Source organism: Nothobranchius furzeri, chromosome 5 (assembly GCF_043380555.1).
Source record: "Nothobranchius furzeri strain GRZ-AD chromosome 5, NfurGRZ-RIMD1, whole genome shotgun sequence".
NCBI lineage: Eukaryota > Metazoa > Chordata > Actinopteri > Cyprinodontiformes > Nothobranchiidae > Nothobranchius > Nothobranchius furzeri.
In genome coordinates this window covers 65,474,728-65,495,166 of record NC_091745.1, presented here as the reverse complement: position 1 = coordinate 65,495,166, position 20,439 = coordinate 65,474,728, and the positions used below count along the sequence as shown (strand labels likewise).

At 43.7% G+C, this 20,439-nt stretch overlaps 1 protein-coding gene and 1 long non-coding RNA gene across 6 annotated transcripts in view; both read left to right on the top strand.

Moving 5' to 3' along the window:
• The first annotated feature begins 7,609 nt into the window (after positions 1-7,609).
• Positions 7,610-8,838, top strand: LOC107379402 (uncharacterized). The gene is made up of 2 exons (XR_001572201.3): positions 7,610-8,688; positions 8,762-8,838. It is a non-coding gene; the product is annotated as an uncharacterized lncRNA (long non-coding RNA).
• Positions 8,839-17,878: 9,040 nt separating this feature from the next.
• Positions 17,879-20,439, top strand: part of sema6cb (semaphorin 6Cb) — a 181,663-nt gene continuing 179,102 nt past the window's right edge. For 3 of the 5 annotated variants that reach the window (XM_015949872.3, XM_070551014.1, XM_015949870.3), the window contains exon 1: positions 17,879-18,074. The gene's annotated coding sequence lies outside the window, so the exon portion shown is untranslated. The remainder of the gene's footprint in view (positions 18,075-20,439) is intronic. The other 2 variants (XM_070551013.1, XM_054740894.2) reach the window with 1 other exon arrangement.

Genomic DNA, 20,439 nt, shown 5'->3' with positions numbered 1-20,439 from the left:
TGTTAAAATTCTCTTAAATACTTTAATTCTTCTCTCCAGGAGGATTAGCAGTGGTTTGACCTGCTGCTCAATCAAATCCTCCAATAATAATTATAATATTTTGTATGTCCCCATTATTTGTATTAACCCTCTGGAGGCAGGCGTTGCAGATTTGCAACATTAAAACCTACCTACCTGGTTTCTCTATGTACGTATTTCATGAGCATTTTTTTTTTTTTTACCGTGTCCTGTCTGGCTGTGAAGCAAACAGAATTGATGTCTGAATGCTGGTAACAAGCCTTACAGATTTACTCTCAGGTGGAGCATCAAAGTGTCTGCTTTTAATGTCACACCTGATACTTAAAACTTTATTGTTGTTGTTTTTGAATGCTTTGTAATTCCGACCAGACACGGAGACAGAGGTGAAAGAGAAAGGAAAAGACAAAAGGTGGGCAGGGAGTGGGGGGGGGGGGGGGGGGGTGTCACAAAAATAAACAATAATGAACAAGAGTCTGCTTCTAGACCTGCAGAAAGAGAAAGAATAGAATAAAATGGGACACACAACAATACATCAGGAGCAAGCTATCACTGTGTCATCCTGATGATGCAATATAAAATCAACATTGTTTAACTGAGCAATCACACGATAATAAATCATAGTGCATTTAGTGGCAACGACAGCCTTAAGACCTGTGTTTAACGTGCCCAAGCCCATACTTTTGAGAGCACCATGTGAGCACCTGTGTGTGTACACGCGATTGTTAATGTAAGGTTCCTCTATAGGAGCGTCCGATAGAGAGTGTGAGGGACCACAGATCTACCCCCCCAAAGATGTGTAGGAGATGGGGGGAGCTCCAAGTCCCAGAGATCCAGGTGCTGCCCCAGAACACAGGACCCCCAAGGAGACTGCAACCAGAAAGGCCCCCGCCCCCCTCGAGAGGCACGAGGATCGCTCCGGGGGGCCACAACCAGCAGCCGGCAGAGTCCCGGGAGATATCAGCGGCAAGCCCACAGGCCAACCCGCAGCCTCCCACCCCCTAGCCGGCCGAGCCCGGGACCCAGCGACCCGGGACCCAGGGGCGACCACCCCCGCCGGGGACCCAGCAGAGCTCAGGGACCCAGACCCCACCAGGCAGCCACTGGGATTGATCAGGCAGACGCCAAAAATCTTAAACCCCCTGGCCCGGGAGCCACGAACACTCAGGCAGACCAAGGCACCACACCCCACACCAGGTGTGGCAGGGGGAGGGGAGACAAAGATCTTCTACAATCTGCTCTTTTACTGTATTAGTTTCTGCAATTTCAGCTGTTAACTTTATTTTCTCTCTTAAGTGTTTTTCTCCCCAGAAGAAGCTACAATGTTCTGCTGAGCTGTGGTGGCCTCGTGAAGGGGACCAACGTCTAGCACACTGCTGCTAACCACTTAAACATTCTCCCTCTCCCAATAATAACTTTTTTGCTTTCCTTGACGTTGGATGTGCTACTGCTAGTTTATCCGTTTAATTATAGATCCACTAGGATAAATACAATAAAGTTTATCTTTCACCAAATAGAATATTTACTAAGACATCACAATATAATTATAGACACATTACTTTGTCTTTGTGAGTCGTGGAGGATGGCTGCTTATAATGAGCCAGGATTCTCTGGAGGTTTCTTCCTGTTAAAAGGGAGTTTTCCTCTCCACTGTCGCTTTATGCTTGCTTAGTAAGAGGATTGCTGTATAGTCACCGACACTAGTTAGTGACTTGATGCAATTTGCTGGGTTCCTTATATAGGAAACATTATTTCTGATTGGCTTAATGAAATGACCTGAATTGGAATGTTTATTATGTGAAGTGCCTTGAGACGACTCTTGTCGTGATTTGGCGCTATATAAATAAAATTGAATTGAATTGAATTGAAAAGAAGTCTCAGGAGAAGAGAGGAGTCAAAGGCCCCACCTGACATATACAGTCATACACAAACACAGGCACACACACCCTCCCTCATGCTCACACATGCATATACAACCAAAGACTTACAAAAATGCACACCGGACACCCACTCATGCTCCCCATACACACCCTATTCACTCTGGTCCCGGTACTGCTGCACATTGGGTACAACCATCACCGGTTACCAGAGTTTGACCCTTTCTGCTGGGGTGCTGATGAGCAGGCTCCCCCGCCCAACGCTGAGCACAGCAACCCACCACCCCAGACCCCAACCAGACGGCCAGATCTCCCTCCTAGCCTCCAGCCCCAGGAAGCCAAGCAACAACAGAGGTGGCTAAGACCCCTAGTCTCCCTCCGCATGCTCCAATATAGTGTTGTGTGTTGATGAGGTGTATTCCATGTCTGTGGTGAGCGGGCAGTGTGGGCATTGTCTGGCCTATGTCAGCTGATGCCACTGCACCACCCCACTTGTACCCACAGCCTTCGGTGTCTAAATGCAGTTTAAAATTGAAAGTGGGCACCGGCACTCGGGAGAAGGCTGAGAAATCCCCCTGCCAAGTGCTGTTGAATGTGCTCACTCCCAAGGCCCTAAGTGTGTGTTTGCGTGGAATGTCTTCGGTGGAAGTGTATAATGTGCAAATAAAATTGGGGGCAGGTTGCCACAGGAATGCAGAAATTGGGTCCATACCCGCACTCCCTGAATTGTCCACCCCCCAAAGTCCTATGTGCATGTTTGTGTGATGATGTGAGGGAGCAGGAGGAGAAAAATATGTGGGGATGGGGAGGAATGGCTGGTTGGGCTTAGCCCTCCACGGAGCCAGCTCCCCTACTGGCCCCAATAGGCACCTCTGTTGTCAAATTGCCACCCAGGGCATGGAGACCCCAGCCCATCCTGCCAGGGCCAAAAGCAGCAGCATTGCAGAGCCTCACGGAGTCCGAGGGCACCAACCCAGCCCCACCCCAACAGAATATCTATGCCCATCCCTGCATTTGCACAACTTCCAGAATATATAAGACATAGGACATCCAGGTAAGGTTGGGTCCTCCTCCTCCTGGACCTCCCCCTCCCCTGTGATGGGACAGCAGAGGAGCCAAGGTCTACCCGAGGCCCCCGAACCCGGGCCAGGCACTGCTTCATGTGCCTGCCTTCTTCCCGGCAGCATACTGTACATGTCAGGACCCGACCCCCAAGGCCCGCCCAGATCCCCACACGGGGCCGGCCACCCCCAAACCCCGAGCCCCCACTCAGACCTGCCCAGGGGCAATGCAGCTGCCAGGCAGTGACCCATGGCCGCCGCCAAGAACTCCAAGGGGCCCCACTCACAACCGCCAGTAGTCCACCCCCCGAGGCAACCCAAGCACCTCCAGAGGGGGGCAACGGCCCCCCAGTCCCAGACACCCCCAGTCAACCCACCTCCAGGGAACATCCGGATACTCCAAACTCAGACCCTCCACCCCCCCACCCACATCATCCTGCAGGACAATATCAATGGTCCCCCATCATCGCCATGTGATGGAACCGATCAAAGGAGCCCAGAGAGATTGGTTAGAAGTGGAAGCAGAGGCTAAATCAAGTGTAATATGATCCAACAAAAGATTTCTATACAGGTTAATGCAGAGAGTTTCTCTATTTTTCCAAGTCAAGAGGATAGTTTTCTTAGCGATGCATATGGCAGTCAAAACCACGTGAGCCAAAGATGTTTCAATCGGGGCATCGTCCAGGTTTCCCAGTAAACAAAGAGAGGGGGCGGTTGGGATATGACATTTCAGACACTTTGACAGATCCTCACATACTCTACCCCAAAATTCCTGGACAGGTGGACAGGACCACAGTGCGTGAATGTAATTGTCAGGAATGTTGTTTGTGCAGTGTGTACATGTGTCAGATGACACAAACCCCATCTTGAACATCCGATGACCTGTATGGTGTACTCTGTGTAGAATTTTGTACTGAATTAATTGTAAATTGGAGTGTCTGATCATTTTAAAAGTTTTTAAACAAGTTTGGGACCAGAAGTTCTGGTCAAAGCTGACTGATAGATCCACCTCCCATTTTTCTATAGGGATTACTATTCTATCGTCTATTTTGGAAAAACATGGCGGACTGGCAAGAACTAGTATGGCAGAGGTTCGTAAATACAGACATTTCTATGATTCAGCTCTCTAAGATCACCGTGATCAACTTGTTGTTAATAATTCTTGGAGAGAAATAGCTCGCACTGTCGGAAAAGACGAGGACGCTGTTAAAAATGCTGGAATGCCGTGTTGTAAACAACAGCAATTTTTACTTCTATTATGGTGTAGTGTTGGATGCATGCTGTAGAGCTCCATGCTGCCCCGTTCAGTTTGGGAGAATATTGGCTCACCGCAGAGACAAGCCGCATTAACCATAAACGCTGCGAGTTGTGCAGCGCGTTCCAGCCGCGAGCCGCGTCACCAAGCGGAAAGTGAATGTGTCAAGCATAAACCAAGCTTAATACATTTATTTAGTCTGGCTTGCCAGGCTACTCTCCCATGGGTTTTAACAAGATCTTTCTGCTTAAAGTGCTCAAATTTAGCCACGATGGGACGAGGTCTTCTGCTGTCTGTTCTCCTGGCTCCAAGGCGATGTACTCGAAGAAAGGTGATGTTTTAACCGTTTCCTCAGGTATCTTCATGTGGGTGTGGAGAAAGCATTTTTTAACTCAGAAGCTTGAGCAGATCCAATAGAGAGTAGTGTTCTTGTACACAACCTTTTAAAATGAAAGACAAACACAAGTTTAGTTTAATATTTTTTAAAACACATATAATGTGATTTGTTTTCAAAAATCTTTTGATGCTCAATTACTTTTGCAATAATTGAGTTAATGGCAATAATGCAAAGGAGACAAGACAAGCGAAGATGCCCAAATCTGCCTTAATCCTCAGCACTCTGCTGAATAAACAGTTTCCTGTTCACACATAGAAAAGTAAAATAGATGTTTATTTTGAAAACATTCAGTTTAGGGGTTGAGGAGGCCAAATAATACATATGTCTTTCTACAAAAGGAGGGGTGGACTGGTCCAGTCATCCTTCTAGTAATGTCATTTTTCAGGAGATCTGAAACAAAACAAAAAGCTTGGGAAAAAAAATAGAAAAGCACTTTCTTGAATGAAGTCATCCATACACATATGGAACCTTTGGACAGTGTGCAGCAATGACAACGTCCACTCTGACAGAGTCACACATTTACATTTTCACCTGCTCACCTCTGGAAAAACGTCAAATGAGGTTTGCAAAAACTGCAAATCTAAAAACAAGGATAGAAAGAAGAAAAATCTGATTTCCCCAGTCCCAGTGTTTCAGTTAAATTATCTCTTTGATGCTTTAACAGGTGATGTATTTAAACAGTCCCTTCTAACATTCACCAACAGCGTATTCCTCTGAGGAAAAAGCACCTTCACGTCTCTCTTTCTCAAATCCGTGAACCATTTTTTCTCTATGTTGTTCTTTGCTGTTTTCTCCCACAAAACCTCATCAGAAACCTCCATTTTTTGCCTTTTAGCCTCCGTGTTTTGACTGTTACAAGGACCTTTCATCATTCTGTCATGGCAGTGTTCTCAAGGCACTATACGTCCGCAACCTTTGACCTTTTTAGTATTGGTTTCTTGTAATGATGGTGATCTGCTGCTGGGACCGAGGTTCATTTAGCTGTGAGGTTCACTGGAAGTCATCAACTAAAGGTCTGCACAGTAAATGAAAATGGGTGACTGGAAAGAAAAGACAAAAGCCTTTGGAGAAAGTAAACCATAACGAGGCTGTGTAGGGTGATGAAATGATGCAACAAGCAGAAGGGAGGAGGAATAAAAAATAAAATTTAATTCTTTAGTAGAAGTGGGAAATAATTCATTAAATCAGATCATCACAATCCAAGCAGCGTTGACAGAATCTTCATTTACTAAAGGTCAGGATTTTTTTATAGAACTGCTCCTTACACAGAAAGATAAACGGGAAAACTAGGAAACAAGGTTCAAATTAAAATGTAGCCAGTTGGACAAAAGTGCAGGAGCTCCAAAATCTAATGCTTCGGTGAGTTTTCTGCTTCTTTCCCTGTTTATTCAACATGTTAAAGAAAAAACGTAAAAATTCATTCATTTTTCATGCTTTCATGACATTGTTCTTGGGGGCTGCACAGTAATGCAGTGGTTAGTGCAAGAAGGTCCTGGGTTCAAATTCTAACCTGGGGTCTTTCTGCTAGGAGTTGGCATGTTCTCCCCGTGCACACGTGGGTTCCGGGTACTCCAGCTTCCTCCCATTGTGCAAAAAATATGACTCACTGTCAGGTTAATTGGTCTCTAACTTGTCCTTAGGAGTGAGTGTGTGTGCATTGGTGGTTGTCGTGTGTGTCTCTGTGCAAGGCCGGATTAACCATATGGGCAACTGTGCAATTGCCCAAGGGTCCACAAACTCTAAAGGGCCCAGGCCCAGGGCAGCAAGGGCACGAGCAAAATACTGCATCTGTAATCTCCCGCTTAACAAAATGTCCACCAGGGCTTTGGCGCTGCACAGAGACGCTTCGCTGCCTATGACTTTGAACGTCAGTTGAGAGCGGTTGAGAGTCAGTCTCATGCAGACTGACCAATGAAGAGAGGGCCTCAAGTTAAGACCCTCTCCTCATTGGTCAGTCCACACGAGGTGGGTCAAAGATTACCCTGAGTGGGTTACATGACGTCAGGCATTCAAGTATTGAGTATATTTACTGCATGTTACAGTAAAATATTCTGTATATGACCATATTATGGTGATCCTTGTGTTGTGAAGATGGGGCCCTTGAATATTGTTCCCCAGGGTACAACAAAGTGTTAATCTGGCCCTGTCTCTGTGTTGCCCTGCGATGCACTGATAACCTGTCCAGGGTGTGCCCCGCCTGTTTGTCCAGAGACAGCTGGAGATAGGCACCAGCCCCCTTCGACCCTGCATGGATAAGTGGGTGTAGAAAATGAAAAGATGGATGGGACATTGTTCTTTGCTGCACAAATGAAATTAAATTGTTGTCCCCAATACCTTACCTTCAAAGGTGTTGAACACTCACAGCAAGGCGGGTTTGGAATGGCCTGTATCAGGGCTCCTGGGACAGATGAAGGCCTAAAGAAAATTTCTTATGCTTCTTAGAGATTCAAAGCAGTGTTTTAGATTGCTGATAAACTGCCTTCTTTGTCAGCTTTAATAAATACATTTGCAATGGTTTCTAGTAGGAGTGAATGCCTTGTAAGTCATACTCAGGGGTAAAAAAAAAATAAAGCCCAGAAGCACCTGATTCAGCACAGAGAAGTAAGAAGGAGCGAGTGGTGGAAGACGGCAGGATTTTATTTCCTGATATTTGGACATCTTTCCTCTGATTGGCTAACAGCAACAGGACTCTACCATTGCCCCAGTTTGCTTTGTAATGATGATGTTTTATCTCCAGAAATAACACAAGCCTGTGGCGGAGTTGCTAATGCTAACAGTTAGTTTCTTCTAGCCAAGACAGTATTTGCTGTTTCCAACACGCTAAAACAACAACAGCCTTCCCGGTCATGAGTCAAGATGGGTGAGTGTAGCGGATAAGACAGTAGAGAATGTCTCAACTAGTAAAAGCTAACCGTGGCAGACATGGCAGAACTTCTTCAGGCTTCTGTTATTTGTGGAGATAAAACAATCAATCAGAATCAGAATCAGAAGTTTTTATTGCCAAGTCACAACATTAGGAAATTGCTGCGGTATTTTGGTGCAGAAGGTAAGATAGAAAAAAAATTAATTAAGATATAAGCAAATATAAGAACTAATAAAACACTCATGATAAAATTATTAATGTAAAAAGTGGCAAGAATTAGAGAAGCAGCTATCTACTCTGTGTAGGTATTAATCTGAGTATTTGTTGAATGGTTCAAGCACAGCATCGGGTCACGTGACTGGGACCAGTCAACTTGAGTGGGCTGCCCTAGGATTTTCATTCAAAAGTCCAACTGCAGAGGGGAAGAACAATGTTGCTAACCAAACAGTCAATAGTAGTCACGTTGCTGTTAGCCAAGCGAGATCTCAGAAGCGAGATGACCAAACATCAGTACAATAAGACCATAAATCCTGCCGTCTGAAGGCACTTTCTGCTCCAGCTGAAAACTATGTCCTCAAACAGGCGCACCGGAGCTTTGATTCCCCAGACATCAACTTACAAGGCATTCATTCCTACTATGAATAAAAAATCTGAGTAAAGTTTACCTTTAAAAAGTTTGTTTTACAAAGTTAGAAATTGTCAGGTACTGGGTTTGTGGGTTCACATTTCCTCTTCACAGGTTGTTGGAGGGCTAGGGAGACTCATAAGGAGACTCCATCCAGCCAATTACCTCGGCTGCAGAGTCACCCTTCTCACCTGCAGCCCATCATGTAATTAGACGGGAGGAATAAAGGAGCCAGTGAACCAGCCACTCAGCGCCAGATTGCTTGCCTTAGTGGTAACGTCCAGCCACCTGAATCTGTTTCAGGTTTATTCTAGTCTGTTCCCTGAAACCTCTGTCTGTCATCACAGGATTCCTAGAACCCGTTCTGGATAACACCTTTGTGTGGAAGTCTCATACCAGCCTCTGCAGCTCCCGGATCTCCTGAACCACGGCTGAATCCTCCCTGGCTCTGTTCTCCTCCCGTGCGTCTCCTGTTCACCCTCCAACAACCCGCCTCACTTCTCCGAACCTCCGCCTCACTTCTCCGAACCTCCACATCTACCCACAGCCCCGGTACCGGCTCACCTCTCCCACGCTCCGCTACAACCAAATCTCAGTAAGAAGTCTCCCCACTATCTACATAAATATCTCCCCGTCCCGATCATCATTTCATGTGTTATTTCTTCCAGTGATCCAATCTCTAGCTCCGGAACCAGCCCATCCCTGCCAGCCTCCGCTCACCTCTAATAAACTATTTTTTACTACATCTCCTGGTCTCTTGAGTCATCTTGTATGTGGGTCAAATATCTAAATAAAGAAAAAACCATGACAGAAATTGCCTTTATGATCAAACAAGGACAAACTTGCAGAAATTTTAGAAAATTTGAGACATTTAAGCAAACAGTCTTAAAATGTTTAAAAATAAATGTAGGGTTTTCATCTGAATTGAAGGCTTTCCTTTCAGCTGCTGGAACTTCAAAATAAAAGCAATTAGTAAAGTACCGTACTCCACGATGCTATAAATAGCAGTGCTTGAAATAGAACTGGTGCCTATCTTCAGCGCCTCAGAGCTTCTGGGGCGCGGCGCTCCCCGTGTGGCCACTCTCATTAACTACAATGGCTTCTGGCTAAAATGACGTCGCGGGCACGGGCGCAGTGCGGCATGGCTGTCTCCGGTGTGCCCTAGACTTAAGGCCTTTTTGATAGAATGTCAAATATACTATGACAATGTTGATATGAATTAAATTTGTATTTATATGCACAGGAGAGTATTTTCATTATGTTGCATCTGTCCCTATAAATAAGAATATTTAAGGCTTCTATCCTGTTTTCTTTTGGAGCCTATAGGCTTCTGACGCGTCTGTTCATCTGAAATCAACTTAAATGATTTAAATAAAGAACTGCAGAACTTCCTCTTTTTATGCCAGATTCATGTTGACCTTTAAAACCATTATCTTGCGGTGAAGCCTCATCATAAAGAGCATTTGGATGTTCTGTAATTATCATTTAGTAATCAGATTATTGTGGATTGTGGTCTTCCAGCCCAATGTTTCTTTTAAAAAAACTGCTAAAAGAGAGATGACTCAAACCTGGAAAAACACACGTAGGATTACTAAATGTGACTGATAAATGTTGTAATTAATTCTGCAGAATCAATTTGCTTAAATCAGTCAAATTATTTTTTATTTATCTTTATTGAGTGAAATAATCCAACCTTAATCATTACCTTCAAATTCACTTAAACACGATTTCAGTTTGCTTCCTATCCCAGTGGAGCTGAAGGAATACATTAGTATGTAACAATGATCACTGACAGCAGGCATGTGTCCAGAATATAGAAAAATATTATATTTCTCTATATCTCCATATTTTCTGTGGTGCTGTGAGAACAAGGCACCAGAGCATTTTGGAACATTATTATGCTGCATTCATAGCTAAGTGTCTTCCTAAGCCTTCAGTGCTTTTACCTGCTCAAAGAGACCCCTGGGACCCAACACAAAATACAGAGCTCGTGCATGATTTTCATAATTGGCTGTAAGGTGAGACAAGTTTTTGAGTTGTTTGTGCAGACTCCAGGACAGGCTGCTTGAATCCAACCATTGTGCCCGCCTGCCCTCAGTGCAGGCATTTGTTGATGCACTACAGAACAATTGTCTCAGCTTGGTTGCAGATCAAGTTATTTTGTTTGTGCTCACTCATGCTCATCAGAACATCTTGTTTTTGTTTAACAATTGCTGTTGTACTGCAGAAATAAATAAACAACTTTTGGCAGCTTCATTATTAGAATGAATTACTATTAGGATTTTATATTTCATGAACAATGTGGAGTTTTAATATTGTTTATTTTCTTTACTTCTCAGTTTGAGGATTAGTTGTTTATCTAATGAACTTTATTTGTGAGTCCAACAGGAAGCACTGAGATATTATAAACATTGACAGTCAATCAGATGACCGAGGAGGGAAACTTTTAGCTGTTTTGGAACTTGTAAAAACATGCAAAACACACAAAAAAATTACACAATTAATTAGTTAATTATATAATTTTCTGGCCCCAATCTGAATAAAGTTTGTATCTCCACAGTTTTTTGCAGCAACAGGTGAATTAAACAAAAAAATAAAATTCTAAAATTTATTTTGATATTATATTTCACTGACTTTTTATGTTTGTGTTTCTCAAATGTGAGTTGTGTTTTGGATACATATTTTTAAAATAAAAATAATAAAGAAGCAATGCAATGCTTTGGCACAGGCTAAATTCTCCCAGAGTTACCATTAGGACCAATTTGGTGTGCCACCCCAAAATTTTCTTTGGCCCCGTCTGGCCACCCATAACAAAATTTTCTGAGGGCGCCCCTGTGGCTCTCAGGATAAAATTCATCAGGGGCTTCTTATATATGTATATATACAATAATAATAAAAAATCTATATATGAAATGTTTTTAAAATATCATAATAAAAGAATGAGGAAAATGGAAATGTGTTCATAAAAAATGAGAAAGAAGAAAGAAAACGATAAAGGTAATGCAGGATCTCCGAAAAAACAGATTCAATATAAACACCAGCATGAAGAGAAGCTAGTGAGGAAGAAGCAATGCCACCAAAGTAGTTGTGAGTTTTTTTCACAAGTGTGAGCTTTATTAGGTATTAGCAGCTTTTTCTGGCCCCAATACAAAACATGATTTTGTTTTTGTGTGTGGAATATGTGTTCCTTCTGGTTATTCTGGGTTGGAAGAGCTTCATAAATAACACAAACATTGTTTCTGAATATTTAGTGGTTTTCCTAAAGTGAGGAACTTAACATAAACATTAAAAAAATTAAATTTTAAGTAAAGTTCCTGTAAATGATAAAAACAAGACTAAGGTAAAGAAAATAAAAAAATTATTGCGCTACAGAAGCCAGTGTTCTCTTATGTAGAAGCAGGGGGGATCAAAACATAAACCATACCAACATTTTTATGTAAATTGTTGTTTTAGTAAAAAAAATAAATGAGTATTTTTTCTGCTTTCATTTGTTTTAAATCCATTTTGTAATCAGCAAATAAATAAAATTCAGTTTTATAAAATCAAGATAATAAATGAACTTGTAAAATGAAAGTATGGAAATCTTTCTTCACTTCACTATAAAGGACGTATATTTAACCCTTATATAACCCTTTAATTTTCTAGCGTTTTTGTCCTTTGAGCACAAAAAAATGCACTAAGGTCGTATAAGGGTTAACACAATGGGTTTATTTCACCAGATCAAACCTCAGATTTCCTGCAGTGTTCTTTGCTGTTTTGCAGGTTTTTTTCTTGTTTCAATGCAAACCAGTGAGCACCATTGTGACTTATGACAGCTCGCAGTATGGCTGCCCTTTTCTAACCATTTCTGACTAATTGCACAACACCTCTGTTGTTTCAGCTTGTGTGGTTTTAGAAGATATAAAGACAAGAAAAAAACAGCAAGTGCATTCAACTTTGAACACAGAAAATCAAAAAAGTCATCTGGCTTATAAAATAAAACCATCAAAAAATAACTTCTGGAAACACAGAGGGAAAAATTTCTGTTCCATGAAAACAATCAGTGGCTCGACATCAGACTCACAAAGCCCACTGTTGGTTTGATGGGAGTTATTTTTCTCTCCTTTTGATGAATTTAGACAAAAATCATCTAATCTTTCCTGTGCAAGAGGGTTACGGTTAGGATGGGGGTGAGGGGAAGGTTAAATAGCAAAAGGGTAAAGGTCACAATTTGGTGAAATGTGCGTTTTCCCTCAGGCGTCGGAATGCGATGCTCTGGCATAGCGCATTGCCTCCAGACGCGTTGGAGCTCCCAACACGCCGGAAACAAACGCTTGGTCACCCATCATCAGTTTTAACCGCTTCGGGTGTGAGAATGTGTTGGTCTGTGTGGGTGCAGAGACACGCAAGCGCTTTTGTTTTGGCGTAAGGATTCTCCGACAGGCTCGCAGATGCTGACTGAAACATGCCCAACGTTTTAACTATCCGTCTAAAGTGACAGAGACCGCAAGCTTACGATTGGTCAGGATGCTGCTTCCTTGAACTTTGTCAACAGCTCTGCCATTGTCCTCTCGAAACATTTTAAGCGTGTCTAAGATATCTAGCGGCAGACACGGAGCAGATTGAAAAGTCTGAAAATATAAACGCATTTACACCAGTGACTGAAGGAGTACAAAGTTAAGCAGCAAGCATTTAATCCGTGAACCAAAATGACGAAAAACGTGGGTTTAGAGGTGGTGACCGCTAGCCTGGCCTGCTAGACTTCTGTCTATTCTACACAGTGGACAAGTCTGGATACTCAGAGGCAGAGATTGCCATGAGGGGCGGGACTAGCCAGATCAAAAATGACCAATCAGAAAAAAGGCAGAAATGACGACTGTATCACGCAATGCTGTAGTGTTTTAGCTGTAGTCAAAAAATGGCATCTGGCGATGGCGCAAACATCTGTCTTTAGAACAAAGGCTTTCAGCACTTCTTCTTATTGTGGTTTTAAAGACATGTCCAAGTCTTTTACAAAGGAGGAAAGAGCCGCCGCAAACCATCTTTGTTGTTTATGAGAAACTGAGTGTTGCGGTGTGTGTCATACGCTGCTCAGCGCTGATTGGCTCAGTTTGAATTCTCAGGGGGTGGGGTTATTTCAGTGGGAGTGTTACCAGGCCCTTCACTTCCCATAAGGAAGCATTGGCATGGCTGGCCAGTTTAGGCAACCGCATGGAGAGGTGGAGGAGACTGTGGGAGAAATTTTCCCGTGTTCAAAAGTTTCAAAAATACATAAACACAACAAAGAAAATATTAAATACCATTACAGATGACTGTAATCGTGACAGGAAACCACAGAAAAGGTATGCGCCCTCTGTTGTCCTGGCGGGGAATTGCTTTGCATGACTCCCTACGTGACAGAGAAGTGTGAAGGGAAAACATCTCCGTTTACATGTTTATGTTTATGTGCTTAGCAGACGCTTTTACCCAAAGCGACTTACAATTTTTTTTTTTTTACCTATAGGGCGTGTTGTGATCTGTGGGGGAAACCGGAGTACCCGGAGAAAACCCACGCATGCATGGGGAGAACATGCAACTCCACGCAGAAAGGCCGCAGCCGAGTTTCGAACCTGTGACCTTCGTGTTGCGAGGCAACAGAGCTAACCACTGCGCCACCATGCAGCACATGTCTGTGTGGCTCCACACTTGCACTGACGAAGAATAATAAATCAGCCTTAACATTTACTTTGTGAAACAGGAACGCCAGCGCTTTTCATTTCCACAAAGATCGACTCACAAGGCATTCATTTATTCTAGAGACCACAGCAAATCTGTTAAAAAATGAGTGAATGGGAGCTTTAAGTGGTTCTGAGCTGTACATCACATTTTAGAGGCAACTTTGCAAGAAAAGTTATGTCGTCATTCTAATTTATAATCATTTTTTATGTGCTTGGCTTTGAGTTCTGAATGTCTCATCATGGTGGGCATCTAGGCAATGTGAAGAGCAAAATTCCAGGTAACTCAGATCAAACTGTTTTCTTTTCCTCTTTGAAAGAGTGAAAAGATGAAACCAAACACAGAATTGGGACTCTACTGAGTGAGTTTGTCTGCCCGGTGGTGTGTTTCTCAGCCACCTCAGCTACTGTCCTGTGAGTAACTCAGGTGCGTTCTGACCAGAGAGACTGACTGAAATTGAAATGCAGCTGATGAAGGCCAGAGATGATTGAGTCAGTGAGGTTTTGGTCATCTATTAGATTATCATCAAGCACAGATGCAGGCGGGCCAAATGTCTATGCTCTGCCCATCTCTGCACAGGTGTCTCATTAGTGTTTCTGGCAATGCTCTACACATTATTACCAGCTGATTAACTGTTGTTGGTACACTTTCTCCACGAGCTTCAAATTTAATTCACCTACTTTGACTTAGAGGACATGCATTTCTTCTTGCAGAGGTGGGTGGGTGCTTGAATCTGAGAGTGCACGTGATAAATAAAAAATAGATAAATATTTAAGCAAATCATATTTTGAACCATTTCACTGACAGAGCAACTAAAACAATATTGTTTTAAAATACTGGGCTATTATTCATGTGGAAGCAATTATTAAAATGATCAAATCCCCAAAGCAAGGGCAACACAAACACAGGTAATATTACACCAAAAGGATTAAAATGCACCCACAATATCCTCATTAACGGACATTTTTCATTCTGCAATCAGTGAAACTGTACCTACATCTAGATGGAAACAGTTTAACTTTGTATTTATTTTATTCTAATTTTGCAGGAGATGACATTTTCCCAAGAAATGCCAGGGCCTTATGGGTAATCAGAGTATGCAACAGTTTTGTTTAAGTTTATTTGAACACTGGAACACTGGACCAGCTCTATACCCTTAGGGAGATCTTGCAGTGTGTGTCGGAGTTTACCCAACCAATCTACATGTGTTTTGTGGATTTGGAGAAGGCGTTTGACCGCATCCCCGGAGCACCCTGTGGTGGTGCTCTGGGAGTATGGGGTACCAGACCCTCTGATATGGGCTGTTAGGTCCCTGTATGACCGTTGTCAGCGCTTGGTCTATATTACCGGCAGTAAGTCGGGCTCATTTCCGGTGAGAGTTGGACTCCGCCAAGGCTGCCCTTTGTCACCGATTCTGTTCATAACTTTTATGGACAGGATTTCTAGGCGCAGCCAACGTGTTGAGGGGATCTGTTTTGGTGCCCTAAGGATCAGGTCTCTGCTTTTTGCAGATGATGTGGTCCTGTTGGCTTCATCAGCTTTCGCCGGAGCGGTTCGCAGCCGAGTGTCAAGCGGCTGGGATGAGAATCAGCTCCCATGGTCTTAAGTCGAAAAATGGTACAATGCCTTCTCCAGGTCAGGGACGAGGTCCTGCCTTAAGTGGAGGAGTTTAAGTATCTTGGGGTCTTGTTCACGAGTGAGGGGAAAGATGGAGCGTGAGATCAATAGGCGTATTGGTGCTGCATCTGCAGTGATGCGGGCGTTGTACTGATCTGTCGTGGTGAAGAGAGAGCTGAGCCAAGGCAAAGCTCTCGATTTACCGGCGATCTACATTCCTACCCTCACCGGTCATAAGCTTTGGGTAGTTACCGAAAGAATGGGATTGCGTACACAAGCGGCCAAAATGAGCTTTCTCCGCAGGGTGGCTGGGATCTCCCTTAGAGATAGGGCGAGAAGCTTGTTCATCCGGGAAGGGAAAGGGGGGGGGGGGGGGGGTCTTGGAGTAGACCCGCTGAGGAGCCAGTTGAGATGGCGTAGGCATATGGTCAGGGTGCCTCCTGGACGCCTCCCTGGTGAGGTTTTCCGGGCATGTCCAACTGGGAGGAGACCTAAAGGAAGATCCAGGACACGCTGGAGGGACTACGTCTCTCGGCTGGCCAGGGATTGCCTTGGGATTGCCCCCGGAAGAGCTCAAGTAGCTTGGGTGAGGGAAGTCTGGGCCTCCTGGCTTAGGCTGCCCACATGACTCGACTCTGGATAAGCAGCTGAAAATGGATGGATGGATAGATAAGGAAAGCATAAAAAGACAAAGTTACATGTAAGAACAATGCTATTGTTTCATAGAGAGGTTTTCAAGCCAAAGGCTAATTTGCAAACCGAGTCCTTGATTGGACGTTTAAAAGAAATGCCAACAATCTAAATAGCTTGGTTTAATGACCATAGGAGATAACGATTGTGTTGCAATTTTTGCATCTTGTCCCTGTTATTGTCATTGATGCAATGTAACAAAGAACTTTGTTACTGTATGAAGTACAATTTTTCTGTATCTGTATTTTCAGTAATTTTTAGAACCTACTTTTTGCTTCTAGTCCACTACATCTCAAAGGGATATTCCACCCCAAATTAAATTTTGTTTGTTGACATATTTCCCAGAATTAGATGAGTGGGAAAAAACTATTTCTAACCAGCCCAGTCATTATCCTGACCCAGTTTTACTCTTTAGCTTAACATAAAATACAGTAGGTTAATGGATCCAACTAGCACTGTGAGTAAAAACGCCCTTAAAATCCGTCATGTTGGGGGGTAGCTTCTGACCCACAACATGCAGAATCAACACAGCCAGCACAGGTAAGTAAAACAAAATGATTTATTTAAATGCTGAGGCTAAAAACATGAACTGAAGGCGCTGCTTAAACAGGATAGCATGGTCCATGGGTCTTTTCTCTCAGGAGGAGAGACAGGATGAGTCTTTGAGCAATTGACAAGTTCTTGTGGTCTGAGATTTGCTTATGGTTTCCAAGGGTTTAGGAGGAAAGAGGAGAGAGATAGTCAGGTCCAGGCAAGCTGAGGGAGTCCAGGGAGCTGTGCACCAGGTGATCCAAGGAAAGGTTCCAATGGGTGTGAGAGGGAGCAGGTGAGCGGCGGAGAGTGGGCAACCAGGGGAACAACAGGGTGACAATGGTGAGGTGAAGATCCAGACAGGTATGGTACAGGAGTGGAGATGGTACTGAGAGAACCTGAGTGAGTAGAGGAGGTTGTTAGTGGTTAAATCACTTTGAAAAGACAAAGTCAAAATGCAACACTTGAGACACCGTGAGTAGACTCGGTAGCTAGAGCTACCCAAACATGAGCTATCATCCGGTGTGGTGTTATGTCACCCAGCTCCTTAATTCCCCTGGGTGTAATATCCCTTTAAAGCAGTGATCTGTTTAAAACAATAAAAGATTGAAAAGTAAAAATACTTTATTTTGCATTTTAGCTCAGTAAAGCCACCCTCAGTTTGATGGAGACTGGCAGCACACTCCCTTGTTCATGCTGGACTGCCGTTCCAAATAGTAATAGCACTTTAATTAGCCATTTCCCCCTGTCTGACAGCTCATTTCTACTCACAACACACATTTAAATGTTATTTAGAATACTTTTATTTTGCAATAAATTTAAAAATGCATATTTAATACTTTTTCCTGAGTTATAAATGTCTTAGATGCTTCCATTATACATGTATGTTTTATTTTATTTTTTTACCTATTAAAAATCAGTAAACAAAACTTCTTCCACATCTGGTTATTGCTGCATTTAGTCGGAGGCTTTAAACAGAATGTTTGTGTTTAAATCCCACATCCTGCCCTCTGACTGGCTTTTTATTTTTCTACAGTGGCGCCGAAGTTCAGGCATCAACAGCTGGAAGAAACACGAGCCCGGTTAGGCGGAGTCAGAGCGGAGTGTGGTGAACAATCTGGAACCATTAGCCAATCAGAGGTGGAATTGTTCTAACCTCGGCATGTGATTGGCTGTTACGCCTGTCAGACTCCAATAGGGGGGCGCGGCCTAAGCAGTGTTGTGGTTTCCAGCCAGACTGACTCCAGTAGTGCCACAGCGGTGTGGGGAGCTTCTTCTCCGCGCTGCGCTCTGGAATAACTAACGGTTCTGTGAAAGCAACCAGCTGCTGACCAACTTTATTAGCCGCTCGTCTTTGTCGCGACTTAGTTTCGCTGCTGCGGCTTTGAACTGCAACAGAAAACCCTGCTACGCGTGTTTTTCACGGATGAAACAACAGGAGACAATCAGGTAAGAGGTGGTTGTTTCTGGCGCAGCTGTGCTGACTTTGCTCATTATGGGTCTGCCGAGGCTCCTAAGTTTGTTTCCGAAGAGAAAACACCAGTGTGCGTGTGAGGGGCTGGTTGATTATCGAAGTGTTGTATTAGCTTACGTTGTTTTTAACTCGCCAGGTAGAATTTTCTGTTTTCTGGGCTGATTAGTTTTTCTTGTGAGAATAAACTACATAAATAAATAATTTCGTTTAATTAAGATGCGCTGATTTGTATTATGTTTTTTATAATATTAGTTCAGTTTGAACGGTCTCATATTTTCTTCTCGTGAGTTTTGGAAAAACTGACTGATCTGAAATACTGCAGAAAAAAAAACTAAACAAAAACAAACCCCAAATCAAAGCATGCCGCTTTGTTTACAGGGAATCCGATTGTGGAAAAAAGATGATGTATGAGAATAAAACTAAAGAGCGTCTGGTTGATTCAGATGAGAAACGCATCAGCCAATAACTGCACGACTGTTTTTTTTTAACATCAAACTAATAATTTCCCTTTGATCTACTTACTCCCTGCATCATGCTTACTTCACCAGCCTTGGTGCCCACATCCCAGGAAAACGATGATTTGATTGTTCTAACAGGTTTCTGCCTCTGCAGAGTTTCAGCAGCAGACTGAATCTCACCAGCAAAGACATTTGAAGCCTGTACACCCCCCCCCCCCCCCCAGATTCAGAGGTTGGTGGTTATTTATGTTGAAACGGATGCTAGGAGCTGCTCTTGAGCCTTTCTCTGCAGAAACATGGGCCTATGATTTGTCTCAGCCTGTTGTGCATTAACTCCTCATCTCCCTCTGTGGGTTTAGAGTTTCAGCTGAGGCCAAAGACAACCCAACAATAAATACATCTGAACAATGCACCACACAGACAGCCTCACACCGCCACCTATTCCCATTTCAGCCTGTTAAAATAATAGTTTTCCAGTGGCAACTTCAGCGATGCAGAAAATTCCCGTTGCACTGATTGGAGTGGCATTGACCGTATCCCGATGCTCCTTTGGTTGTGTTTGGAGTTTGTGGTCAGAGCAGTCAGCTGTTTAAGTGGAGACCTTGTGGTGGGATCCTGTGACTTGCTTTGTCCCTGCTCCTCTCAGCCGCTGCAGTGATTTCATAGAGCAGAGAGGAGGTGGCACCCATGGCTTGTGGGTTCTTACCTCAGTTCTGCGATGACTTGGCAATCTTTTCTGCCAGGAGAATATTGCTCTGCCTTTTTCAGATGATTCTGTTTGACATGTAGCTGATGCACTGACGGGGAGAAGTGGCACCTTTGTGCAGGACGAGTGGGACGCCCCTGCGTTAACCAGTGATCTGCCCGTGCTCAGTCACACTGTGCATCGTGCATACCCATCTGCATTCAGCCCTCGCATATGGTGGTTGTCCACACTCCGAATCAACAAGCTCCTCTTTGTTTTTCCCTCCCTCCTCTTTCACAAGTAATCATTTGAAAAGTATCTTCCTGCTGACAAGCGAGTTGGTCGTAAATGTGAGAAAGCCGAGCACCAGTAATGCATTCATTCCTCATCGCCATTCACGCTCCCTCCTCTTCATTCCAGATCTCATTCTCAGGCTCTGATGGGTTTGTTGCTTAGTTAGCATGGTTAATGGTGCGTCGACTCCAGTGTGTAATTTTATTTCCAACTTCCATTTTTGTCATTTGCTTTTAGTTTGAAATGACGAGGCTCTGATGGAAGGACCCTGTGTGCAGATGGCATCTTCCTAATGGTCCTCTGGGTAATGATGGTTGAAATAGGTTCCTAACCGGAGGCTGGGAGCTGCGGCCCTTGGGGGACATTCACTTTGACTATTTTCATCTTTGTCATCAAGACAAATTGCTTAGCATCAAACCATACCTGCGTATATAAAGTGCACACACATTTCTTTAGTACTTTGGGCTGGTCAGGGGGGAAAGAAAAAGCTAAATCTTCGGTGGAACAGACGAGGAGACTTTATGTTATATCCCCAGGCACACTGGGAGTAGCTGAATTGCTGTACTCATCCTCATTCCCCCTCTTTTTTTATCCTGTAGACCTTGGGTGATGTATTTTCGGCTGTAGTTGTGCCACCGTAACGGCAGTGATTTGTCTGAAGTGTGCAACTGTTGATGTCTAAGGAATGCGTCAGTGTGGTAGGAAGCAACAGTTAATCTCCCCTCCTCATCCGCGACATATGGGACTTTGTTTGGCCCTGCACCTTATAGCGGCGCTGGTCTGTGACACCTCATACTTCATTTTGATAATGGCTGGTTACCCGTGGCAACTGTGCTGCCAGTGGGAGTCTTGCTTCTTGAAGGGCATGGCAAAAAGGAGGAGGTGTGTGGGTTACGAGGATGC